This window comes from Schistocerca cancellata, chromosome 5 (genome assembly GCF_023864275.1).
Source record: "Schistocerca cancellata isolate TAMUIC-IGC-003103 chromosome 5, iqSchCanc2.1, whole genome shotgun sequence".
Classification (NCBI taxonomy): Eukaryota; Metazoa; Arthropoda; class Insecta; order Orthoptera; family Acrididae; genus Schistocerca; species Schistocerca cancellata.
Window position 1 is genome coordinate 545568066 of NC_064630.1, and position 12077 is coordinate 545580142.

Below are 12077 nucleotides of genomic sequence, written 5' to 3' on the forward strand. Positions count from 1 at the left end.
CTCTGAGCACTATGCTACTTAACTTCTGAGGTCATCATTCCTCTAGAACCAAGAACTACTTAAACCCAACTAACCTAGGACATCACACACATCCATGCCCGAGGCAGATTCGAACCTGGGACCGTAGGGGTGGCGCAGCTCCAACCTGTAGCGCCTAGAACCGCTCGGCCACTCCAGCCGGCTAGGTGGAGTGATAAGGTAAGCAATGATGAGGTTCTCCACAGAATCGGTGAAGAAACGGACACATGGAAAACACTGACAAGTAGAAGGGGCAACATGATAAGGTATCTATTAAAACATCAGGAAATACCCTCCATGGTACTAGAGGGAGCTGTAGAGGGTATAGACTGTAGAGGAAGACAGAGATTGGAATATATCCAAGAAATAATTGTGGACGTAAGATTCAAATGCTAATATGAGATGAAGAGGTTACGGCAGGAGAGGAATTCATGTAGGGCCGCATCAAACCAGTCGAAAGACTAATGACCCACAGAAAAGAATACAGTGTCACAACAACTCTGGCCGCTCGGTGTACACTATTCAAAGGCTTGCGAGTCAATCCGCCCATGCAGCATTACGCCATCCCACACTTTAACACGTGGACCGCCAAACCAATGAGAGTTGGGAACATGTAATGCGCCTAGGAAAATTGTCAAACATTACCGTTTTCGCGGTCCAAGTTTTATAGTGTTCAATTGGTTCAAATGGCACTGACCACTGTGGGACTTAACATCTGAGGTCATCAGTCCCCTAGAACTTAGGACTACTTAAACCTAACTAACCTAAGGACATCACACACATCCATGTCCGAGGCAGGATTCGAACCTGCGACCGTAGCAGCAGCGCGGTTCCAGACTGTAGCGCCTAGAACCACTAGGCCACCCCGGCCGGCTGTTATAGTGTGGTGAGTCATAATGTTGCACGGGCATACTTACCTGCAAAACGTTGAACACGGTACAGTCACCGGTCAACTTTATTGACACTGTATTTCTTCCCCATGTGCGTCTTTTCAGTGGTGCATTCACTTTTAAGAACGATGATGCACGACCGCGTCGAACAGTGCAGCTGGGGGAGCTCTTGGAGTGATGGGATATTCGGTGAATGGGCGGGCCTTCCCGTTCCGCCGTCTGAAATCCCTTCGAACTCGTGTGGGATGTGTTGGGGAGGCGTATTGCAGCACGTCCACGTGCACCTACGACTTTCCAGCTGTCGTTTACGGCACAGGTAGAGCGCTCTAGCAACTGTGCGGCTGGTCCCGACGGAGAGTGGAGTCCTCCTTCGGGCATGGGTGTGTGTCTTTGTCCTTAGGATAATTTAGTTTAAGTAGTGTGTAAGCTTAGGGACTGATGACCTTAGCAGTTAAGTCCCATAAGATTTCACACACATTTGAACATTTTTGAACTCTCCAGCAACCTCGTGGCCAGCATGGAAGAATGCGGCAGAACATGCACTACCGTCCGTGGTGGTCACACACCCATTTAAGAACCATGTCCCGCATTTGTAATATCCAGGGGACCACTGAATCGTTGTTAGTTCAATTTAATGATTGTTTTTAAATAAAAGGCTCATTTCTGTTCTTCTCATTGCGTATTTGCTTCAGTTGTCTTCTGTTATCATACTGTAACAGTTCTTACTATGTATGGTCCAAGGTTCATAGAGCTATCTTACCTGGCTGCCACCCGTCGTGAAAAAGTTACTTTTGCTCTTACATTTTGCCCACCATTGTGCCTTAAAACAGATGTGGTTGTTATTATTAACACGTTAGCTGTGAAACGCAAAATGATAAAAATTATTTCCAATTAAAAATAAGAAAAACGAATTAAAGGAAAATGAAACTCTGGAAGACCAAGGAGAATGTTGGAACCTTAACAGACAGTAAATGCCTAAAACCGGAAGTGAAGACAAAGCAGACCAGGAAATATAGCGTTCGGGGGCGGTATATCATGACTGCTCCTGTAGTCTTCAAACTGCTAGTGACAAAACTTTGCGCAGTTAGTATGCTTTAGCAGTTACACTATGTGATCAAAAGTACCCGGAGATCCCCAAAAATATACGTTTTTCATATTACGTGCATTGTCCTGCCACCTACTGCCAGGCGACCTCAGTAGTCATTAGACATAGTGAGAGCAGAATGGGGTACTCCGCGGAACTCACGGATTTCGAACGTGGTCAGGTGATAGAGTGTCACTTGTGTCATACGTCTGTACGCGAGATTTCCACACTCATAAACATCCCTAGGTCCACTGTTTCCGATGTGATAGTGAAGTGGAAACGTAAAGGGTCACGTACAGCACAAAAAAGTACAGGACAACCTCGCCTGTTGACTGACAGAGACCGCCGACAGTTGAAGTGGGTCGTAATGTGTAAGAAGCAAACATCTGTCCAGACCATCACACAGGAATTCCAAACTGCATCAGGATCCACTGCAAGTACTATGACAGTTAGCCGGGAGGTGAGAAAACTTGGATTTGACGGTGGAGGTGCTGCTCATAATCCATACATCACTGCGGGTAATGTCAAATGACCCCTCGCTTGATGTAAGGAGCGTAAAAATTGGACGACTGAACACCGCGAAAACGTTTTGAGGAGTGAGCAATCACGGTACGCAATGTGGCGATCCGATTCCAGGGTGTGGGTGTGGTGAATACCCGGTGAACGTCATCTTCTAGCGTGTGTAGTGCCAACAGTAAAATTCGGAGGAGGTGGTGTTGTGGTGTGGTCGTGTTTCATGTAGGGTAATTGCACCCCTTGTTGTTTTGCGTGGCACTATCACAGCACAGTCCTACATTGATGTTTTAAGCACCTTCTTGCGTCCCACTGTTGACGAGCAATCCGTGGATGGCGATTGCATCTTTCAACACTATCGAGCACCTGTTCATAATGCACAGCCTGTGGCGGAGTGGTTACACGACAATAGCATCCTTGTAATAGACTGGCCTACACAGAGTCCTGACCTGAATCCTAAAGAACACCTTTGGGATGTTTTGGAACGCCGACTTCGTGCCAGGCCTCCCCGACAGACATCGATACCTCTCCTCAGTGCAGCACTCCGTGAAGAATGGGCTGTCATTGCCCAAGAAACGTTCCAGCACCTCGTTGAGTGTATGCCTGCAAGAGTGGAAGCTGTCATCAAGGCAACTCCATACTGAATTCCAGCATTACCGATGGAGGGTGCCACGAATTTATAAGTCGTTTTCAGTCAGGTGTCCCGATACTTTTAATCACACAGTGTATAAGAACAAGTGACTCTAGTTGTATCTGACGGGCCGCTTGAATCTGCGAGCGCAACGACCTGACTGGCTAAGTTCAATGTTAATGAACTCGGAATCGGCGCAACGTACGGAATTTTTTGCTTAACAATTACTTCCCAGCATAACATATCGTGCAAGACCCTTACAAGTTCTTCAGACTGTTTATGACCATCCCGTGTGTTAGTGAGATCATTGTGATGATATACACTGCCTACCAAAACAACTAAATCACCCAGCAAGAGAGGACGAAACGAAATCACGAGTTGAGGGGGTAGGTGATGTTATGCCAACGATTACAAAATCGATTTAAATTTGCAATGGCAGTATGAGTCCACTTATTAGTATGACGTTGTGTCTTCTGGCCTGGATGCACGCACTGGTTTCACTGCGAAACGTGTCATAAAGCCATTTTATCCTGTCCTGAGGCAAGCAGGCCCACAGCTGTTGTAACCGATCCGCGATATCCTTGACACAGCCACTAGGGTGGAGGTGATGCCCGAGATGATCGCACATTTGGGGACGCATTTTGGGATATTGCAGGTCACAGTGTAAGGTTGTCATGTCATTTTGATTTTTTTATGTTATCGATGTGCTCGTCAGAGAGAAGGCAAGGTACATTACTGTTAAACAATCTTTGGTCTTGTTGTGACACAGACTTTGTCTCTGCGCAGTCTGATACATTCTTTGTTGAAGTATGGTTGGTGGTGGACGTATTCAGTAATGCGGTGTTGATTTGTGATTGTATCTGTTAGATGAAGAAAGACTGATTATGAAGAACAGCAAGGACAAATAAGCTGCATATACTGGAAAGCGAAGAGAATATAAATTTTGAATAATGTTAGTTTTTGAGGAGAAGACGTTTGAAGTAAGACTGCAGTACTGCGCACCAAATTGGTAGAAATGATTATTGGCCACTAGTTAACTTGGTGCATTTGCTCAGAGCTGAGAGAAAGACCTCCCCACTTCTCTGAGTCAATCATTAACATATTAACTGATTAATTCTCTGTTAACACTGTACGCCCTTTAAATCACTGTTCACTTTGTTAAGCGTAGTATTGTTTAGACAATGTGACAATTTTACTGTATGTGTGAAGTTGACCCGAAGATTTTAATCTGTTTATTTTTTTTATGTATACTTCATTCGAAAATTATTGTATTGAATATATTTATAGGAACAGTTACTTCCCCACCCCACTGTTCAACATTAAGCATTACCACATGTGGTATGCGAAAGGTGGAAATTTTATTTAAAAATAGAAATCTAGCTTAGCCGCTGCTTGCTGTTGTGCTTTCGAGAAATCTGCAACGATGTTGTCAAGACGCGAGGTAAATGGAAATTTTGATTAGGGCAGATAACTGTTTTACTTCAGTTGCGCATTTAAGAGAAAGACATGTTTGAACACGGGATTATAGAGGCAACCGTTTGAAAATAACTGTCTGGTACAATGACCTAGGTTTCTACATGTACTATGGGTGTCTTGATCAGAATCAAATTTTGGGAAACCGCAAAACTACATTGCGTGAAAGCAATGGTCAGATTTTAGAGCAGCTATGCTCAAATCTAAAATAAAATTAAACACGTGCAATGGCTGGAACGTGTTTCATTTTATATTTGATTTGAGCGTAGCTGCTCTAAATTATGACCATTGCTTTCTCGCAATGTAATTTTACGGTGTCTCAAAATTTCATTCTGATGAAGACACCCTTAGTAGGTGTCGAAACCAGGGTCAATGTACCACACAGTTATTTGCACACTGTTGGATGTATAATCTTACGTTGAAACTAGTATACGGTTGCTGAGAAACAGCCATGTTTAATACGATAAAGAAAAGCTCTATTCAAACCAGTTACAGTTCAGTTCAAATTAAATTCTGTAGCATACGAATTTAAGTTGGATAACAGCTGAAGATAAGGTGGGTAGATCACGTAACTAATGAGGAGGTATTGAATAGGATTGGGGAGAAGAGAAGTTTGTGGCACAACTTGACTAGAAGAAGGGATCGGTTGGTAGGACATGTTTTGAGGCATCAAGGGATCACAAATTTAGCATTGGAGGGCAGTGAGGAGGGTAAAAATCGTAGAGGGAGACCAAGAGATGAATACACTAAGCAGATTCAGAAGGATGTAGGTTGCAGTAGATACTGGGAGATGAAGAAGCTTGCACAGGATAGAGTAGCATGGAGAGCTGCATCAAAACAGTCTCAGGACTGAAGACCACAACAACAACAACAGTTTGTGAGTGCGTAGTTTTGGTAATACGTAGATTTTTACAAAGTGGGAGGTAAAGTTGGACTAAATTTCGTACAGAAACAAATATGGTGGGGAGGTTACAACGGGAATACTTTAACATCAGCCACACATTCATAGAGACGAGTGCTATGTGTGGACGAACAGTACGCTTTTGGAAAATGGCACCACGATACTGTGGCACGAGAGGTAACACAAGAGGAAGCAGGATGCCCATGATGTACCGTCAGGGTTCCCTCGCTCACTGCTAGCCGTGACCTACCGTCATACCAAATGTGTCGGCACAACAAGACGTCAAGGGTAACACATTTGTGTCTCTAAAACCACAGAAAGAACGAGACCTCTCTCCAAGTCGCTGCCACACTCGCCAACGATGGTCGTCATCTGGGGTAATAACGAAACGCGATCCATCGCTGAACACAGTGCGATTCCATTCATCAGCAATCCATGGTTCCCGGTAATGGCACCACTCCAAATGGAGCCGTTTGTGTTGTGGACGGCAGCCTACATATGAAACGGTAATTTCCCAACCTGGCTTTGCTAGTCTTCGACCAACGGTGCGTGATTTATCACAAATAGGTGTATTTGTTTCCATGAAGCTATCGCCACCGTTACGTACAATAAGAGTCTCCAAACTGAGTCTCCAGATCGCTTCCTTTATTTCCATATGACCGGTTTCTGGTCAGCTGCCCATCTTCAGGTCATTTGTTACAGTTACGGAGTAATCAGTCGAATGTGGAACTTAAAATTCATTGTCATAGCTGTAGTCGAATGATCTAAAGAGGGGCAACTGACCCGCAACCGGTCATATGAAAATGAAGGAAAGCGATGTGGAGACTGAACTGGAACACTTCTTTAATGGTGTGTGATGACATGATATTCTTTTCAGATGACACGGATAACATGCGCAAATATGAAGGGATTATGATATATGTGGTGCGCAGCGCGCTGATCCTCCGTTGTGGTGGTCAGGCGTATTTGTATTTGACACGATCCTTGATGACGAGCACGACTGCCCTCAAGTTTCCATACAGTCCATCAAAGGGCACTGTCACATCCGAATGCTCCACAAATCTGAATATTGCACGTTTCGATCAGCCAGTAAAATGGAGACTCACAATGAGGGTCCTTTCCAACTGTGTCGAGTTCTGATAACACGCGCACGCTGCATATCCGTGTTCTTCACAGTGATCACTCAATATTTGTTGCTGTTCACAGCCCTTATACTGCGTGACAGGTCTGGTAACAGCACTAAACAAACTAATCCATGTGATGGCTTCTCTAAATGTCACAGAGGATTGTAACTCCAATCACTTACAAAACCGCCGACAGTGTCTACCTGTACGAACCCACATAGACATCCGACCATATCTTCAAGGTGCTCCAATTCCTTTGTCAGGCAGTGTATTTAACGCAGTTTAATGCATTTCTCTTTTAAGGACATTTCTTCAAGGACGAATCTGCGAATAAGCACGTATGAAGCAATACGAAAGACTGGTTGTGAGTGAACCGGTCGATCCGGTAGATGTTTACTTGAATTGGTAAAAAATACGGGCTGTTACGGCATTGGCGATCTTGGAACTAGTACTGCTTGCATAACGAGAAGGTGGGGCAGCCCCTCGTCCGACAACTTGTGCATTCATTCGCCTGACGGCTGCAATCTATCGCTGCGATGTCATACAGGCTGTGCTGCATGTCCGGCCAAGTGTAGGGCAGCCTAGGCGGCCATGAGCGTGCACTTTGCTGCCCGACTGGACATGTCTGAAGTGATCTTTACCCACCCTGCTGGGATAAAATTGCAACTGCGCGAAAGAACATAAAAGTTATGCTTCGCATGTGTTAGGTTTCGCGTCCTTATAGCTAGGTAAATATCAAATTCCATGTATATTGCGACGGTGATCTGAATTATGATAAGGTCCTCTTCCTACTATAGAACCGAATCTCAGTGATTTTTGTTGTGTGTGATTAAGAGTTTCAAAGGCAAATAAATTCGTAGATGCTGACATATCACAATCAGGCAAGAGCGGTAACACAACTGAAAAATGCGATACTTGATAAAAATTGGGTTAAACAATTCTCATCTCAAAATACTATAAATTCTTTTAAATTTCAAGTAATTATTTTGATAATAAATTTCATTGTACTCTAAAAATTTCAAATGGCTCTCAGCACTATGGGACTTAACTGCTGAGGCCATTAGTCCCCTAGAACTTAGAACTACTTAAACCTAACTAACCTAAGGACATCACACACATCCATACCCGAGGCAGGATTCGAACCTGCGACCGTAGAGGTCGTGCGGTTCCAGACTGTAGCGCCTAGAACCGCTCGGCCACACCATCCGGCATTGTATTCTATACAATAGTAATATGGGCAAGTAATCCTGTTCATTTCGAATGTGAGGCGTTATCAGTTAGTTATAGATTAGTCTTTCATTTGTGTCACAATTTTGCTTTTCTAAAAACTTTTTGTTCTTGTTGTGACCCCTCGTGCAATGCATTCGCCACTCTCCTACCTCTAATAATACAATTTACTTTAATATAATACGACATTCGAACCTCTAACAAGGAAAATTAGTACTTAAGTTAGAATAAGAAACGAAAATTTGAAATCGCTTTACTAGAAAAGAAACCAAAGGTGTAATTATAATTTATCAAAATTAATACAATTAAATAAGGTACACCAATTAGATACAGTTTACGAATCACAGTTTACGAAAACATAGACTCATAAATCTGTATATGTACTGTAGGAACACATTTCGCCGAGAAACGGGACTCAATATGAGTCTATTTATAACACATATTTTCATTCTTTTCTTGTACGCCGGAAGTACCGCATTGCAGTGAAGTTAAATGTTTTCTCCTGGTATTATTGACGATGATCTGCCCATATTATTTTTGTTCGTATGTGATCTTACGAGAGGAATGCCTGGGTCACTCTTCCTCACTTTGAGTACTTTTATGTCATGTCAATATCACCTATGCTCGCACTAGTGATTTACGCACAGGCAGAACCAAACGTTTTTTTTTTTTATTGTCATCACATTGTACACTACTACCCATTAAAGTTGCTACACTACGAAGATGACGTGCTACAGACGAGAAATTTAACCGACAGGAAGAAGATGCTGTGATATGCAAACGATTAGCTTTTCAGAACATTCACACAAGGTTGGCAACGGTGGCGACGCCTACAAAGTGCTGACATGAGGAAAGTTTCCAACCGATTTCTCATACACAAATACAGGTAGCAGTTGACCGGCGTTGCCTGGTGAAACGTGGTTGCGATGCCTCGTGTAAGGAGGAGATATGCGTACCATCACGTTTCCGACTTTGATAAAGGACGGATTGTAGCCTATCGCGATTTCAGTTTATCCTATCGCGACATTGCTGCTCGCGTTCGTCGAGATCCAATGACTGTTAGCAGAATATGAAATCGGTGGGTTCAGGGGGCTAATACGGAACGCCGTGCTGGATCCCAACGGCCTCGTATCACTAGCAGCCGAGATGGCAGGCATCTTATCCGCATGGCTGTAACGGATCGTGCAGCCACGTCTCGATCCGTGAGTCAACAGATGGGGACTTTTGCAACACAACAACCATCTGCACAATCAGTTCGACGACGTTTGCAGCAGCATGGACTATCAGCTCGGAGAGCATGGTTGCGGTTACCCTTGACGCTGCATCACAGACACGAGCGCCTGCGATGTTGTACTCAAAGAAGAATCTGGGTGCACGAATGGCAAAACGTCATTTTTTCGGATGAATCCAGGCTCTGTTTACAGCATCATGATGGTCGCATACGTGTTTGGCGTACTCGCAGTGAACGCACATTGGAAGCGTGTATTCGTCATCGTCATACTGGCGTATCACCCGGCGTGATGGTATGGGGTGCCACTGGTTACACGTCTGGGTCACCTCTTCTTCGCATTGCCGGCACTTTGAACAGTGGAAGTGAGATGCGTTACAACCCGTGGCTCTACCCTTCATTTGATCCCTGCGAAACCCTACATTTCAGCAGGATAATGCACGACCGCATGTTGCAGGTCCTGTACGGGCCTTTCTGGATACAGAAAATGTTCGACTGCTGCCCTAGCCAGCACATTCTCCACATCTCTTACCAATTGAAAACGTCTGTTCAATGGTGGCCGAGCAACTGGCTCGTCACAATACGCTAGTCACTACTCTTGATGAACTGTGGTATCGTGTTGAAGCTGCATGGGCGGCTGTACCTGTACCCGCCATCCAAGCTCTGTTTGACTCTATGTCCAGGCGTATCAAGGCCGTTATTACTTCCAGAGGTGGTTGTTCTGGGTACTAATTTCTCAGGATCTACGCACCCCAAATTGCGTGAAAATGTTACCACATGTCAGTTCCAGTATAATATATTTGTCTATTGAATACCCGTTCATCATCTGCATTTCTTCTTGGTGCAACAATTTTAATGGCCAGTAGTGTGACCCATCAGTCATCTATGTCATTGGTTAACACAATGTCCGTGTTTATACAGTGCCTGTATCTTACGTTACGATGCACATATGTCTGAAGTGACAGATACTCTTGACGATTACAGCTATTGTAAATATTACGAGAGTTCGTGAACAGTCCGAAGCACATTATAATGTAAAATACAGACACTGTATAAGCACAGACATTGTAATAATCAGTAATATTAAAAGTTACATGAAGCTTACCTTGTACACGAATAATGTCACAGCTCAGAATGGGCCGTCCTCCTTGAACGACCACCGCGCACCTGCCAGTAGCAACGCTGAGGCGACACTGTTCTTGCCAGGACCAGTCATGAAGTAGCCTACAACAAAAGTAACACAACTGTCCTCAAGTGGACAAATCGCGAAATAAAAATGTATCGTTTTTCGTGCACGTTGGGGCACATCGCACGTATTTTTCACTGATACAAACTGAACATTGCCCTTTTCCGACTTGTGTTCAAATAGCTCTGAGTACTATGGGACTTAACATCTGAGGCCATCAGTCCCCAAGACTAAGAACACCTTAAACCTAACTAACCTAAGGACATCACACACATCCATGCCCGAGGCAGAATTCGAACCTGCGACCGTAGCAGCGGGGCGGTTCCGGACTGAAGCGCTTAGAACCGCTCGGTCACAGCGGCCGGCTCGATTTGTGTTCACTTTTCTTGCTGGGTAGCTCCATGTCGACACTGAAATTGTTGTTCTTGAGTGACTTTACACCCTCGCTTTCAATATACAACGTATGACGTTCGTAGGCAGCACTGTGCGAAAGATAATACGCGAATAGCAGTTACACCCCTCGCCTCTGTTGGCTTCGTAGCTCGCACAGTGTTGAACCAGATGTATCGCTGACGCTCAATTTATTGCGCATGTACGTGTATCTGATGAATCCTGTTTCAGTTCATCTTATCTGACACCATTTGACTTTTTCTTGCAGGTTCATATGAAAACTCCTGTGTATGAAATCTTGTCGTTACAATTTCCTGTTAAATATACTTGCTTCAAGTGAACTTCTACCTTGTTCAAACAAAAGCAGTGTGCTGCAGAGATTTACGATAGAACTTCGTGCGACAGTGTCATTCCTGAATAGAAACTAGGAGATTCCTCTGAACGACTTTCCCTTGCAAACTACGGTTACCTGTCTCACTCTGATACGTCTATCCTTCCTTGTCACACCTGAAGGTCTGTATCTTTATTTCGGAAACACTAAACACTTTATATACGGACAGATCAGATCGTCGCTGCGTCCTTCACTTAGTTACGTGCATCTTAGTACTCATTCGTATCAGTTATCAGTTCTCGTACGAGAGCTACACTCGATACAACTGAATCTTCAGCGTACTATAGCAGAGACATTATTTATGATGAGATGATAATTAAATCAAGACCCTAAGCTGTCAACAGGCGTTGCTATACATGAACGGGGACAGATGAAAACGTGCGCCCCGACCGGGTCTCGAACCCGGGATCTCCTGCTTACATGGCAGACGCTCTATCCATCTGAGCCACCGAGGGCACAGAGGATAGTGCGACTGCAAGGAATTATCCCTTGCACGCTCCCCGTGAGACCCACATTCCCAACTTAATGTCCACACACTACATTCGTAGTGCTTCGCCCATTACACTCATTACTCGCTCCAGACAACCTTACCGAGTCCCGTAAGAGTTTGCGCAATGCTTGTGCATCCAGCATGTCCGAAAGAACAGATACCGTCTTCATATACACTCCTGGAAATGGAAAACAGAACACATTGACACCGGTGTGTCAGACCTACCATACTTGCTCCGGACACTGCGAGAGGACTGTACAAGCAATGATCACACTCACGGCACAGCGGACACACCAGGAACCTCGGTGTTGGCCGTCGAATGGCGCTAGCTGCGCAGCATTTGTGCACCGCCGCCGTCAGTGTCAGCCAGTTTGCCGTGGCATACGGATTTCCATCGCAGTCTTTAACACTGGTAGCATGCCGCGACAGCGTGGACGTGAACCGTATGTGCAGTTGACGGACTTTGAGCGAGGGCGTATAGTGGGCATGCGGGAGGCCGGGTGGACGTACCGCCGAATTGCTCAACACGTG

The 12077-nt window shown here is 44.7% G+C and overlaps 1 non-coding gene across 1 annotated transcript; it reads right to left on the bottom strand.

Moving 5' to 3' along the window:
• Positions 1–11437: 11437 nt before the first annotated feature.
• On the bottom strand, positions 11438–11512 carry Trnat-ugu (transfer RNA threonine (anticodon UGU)). Its single transcript has one exon. It is a non-coding gene; the product is annotated as a tRNA-Thr (tRNA).
• Between the last annotated feature and the right edge of the window lie 565 nt (positions 11513–12077).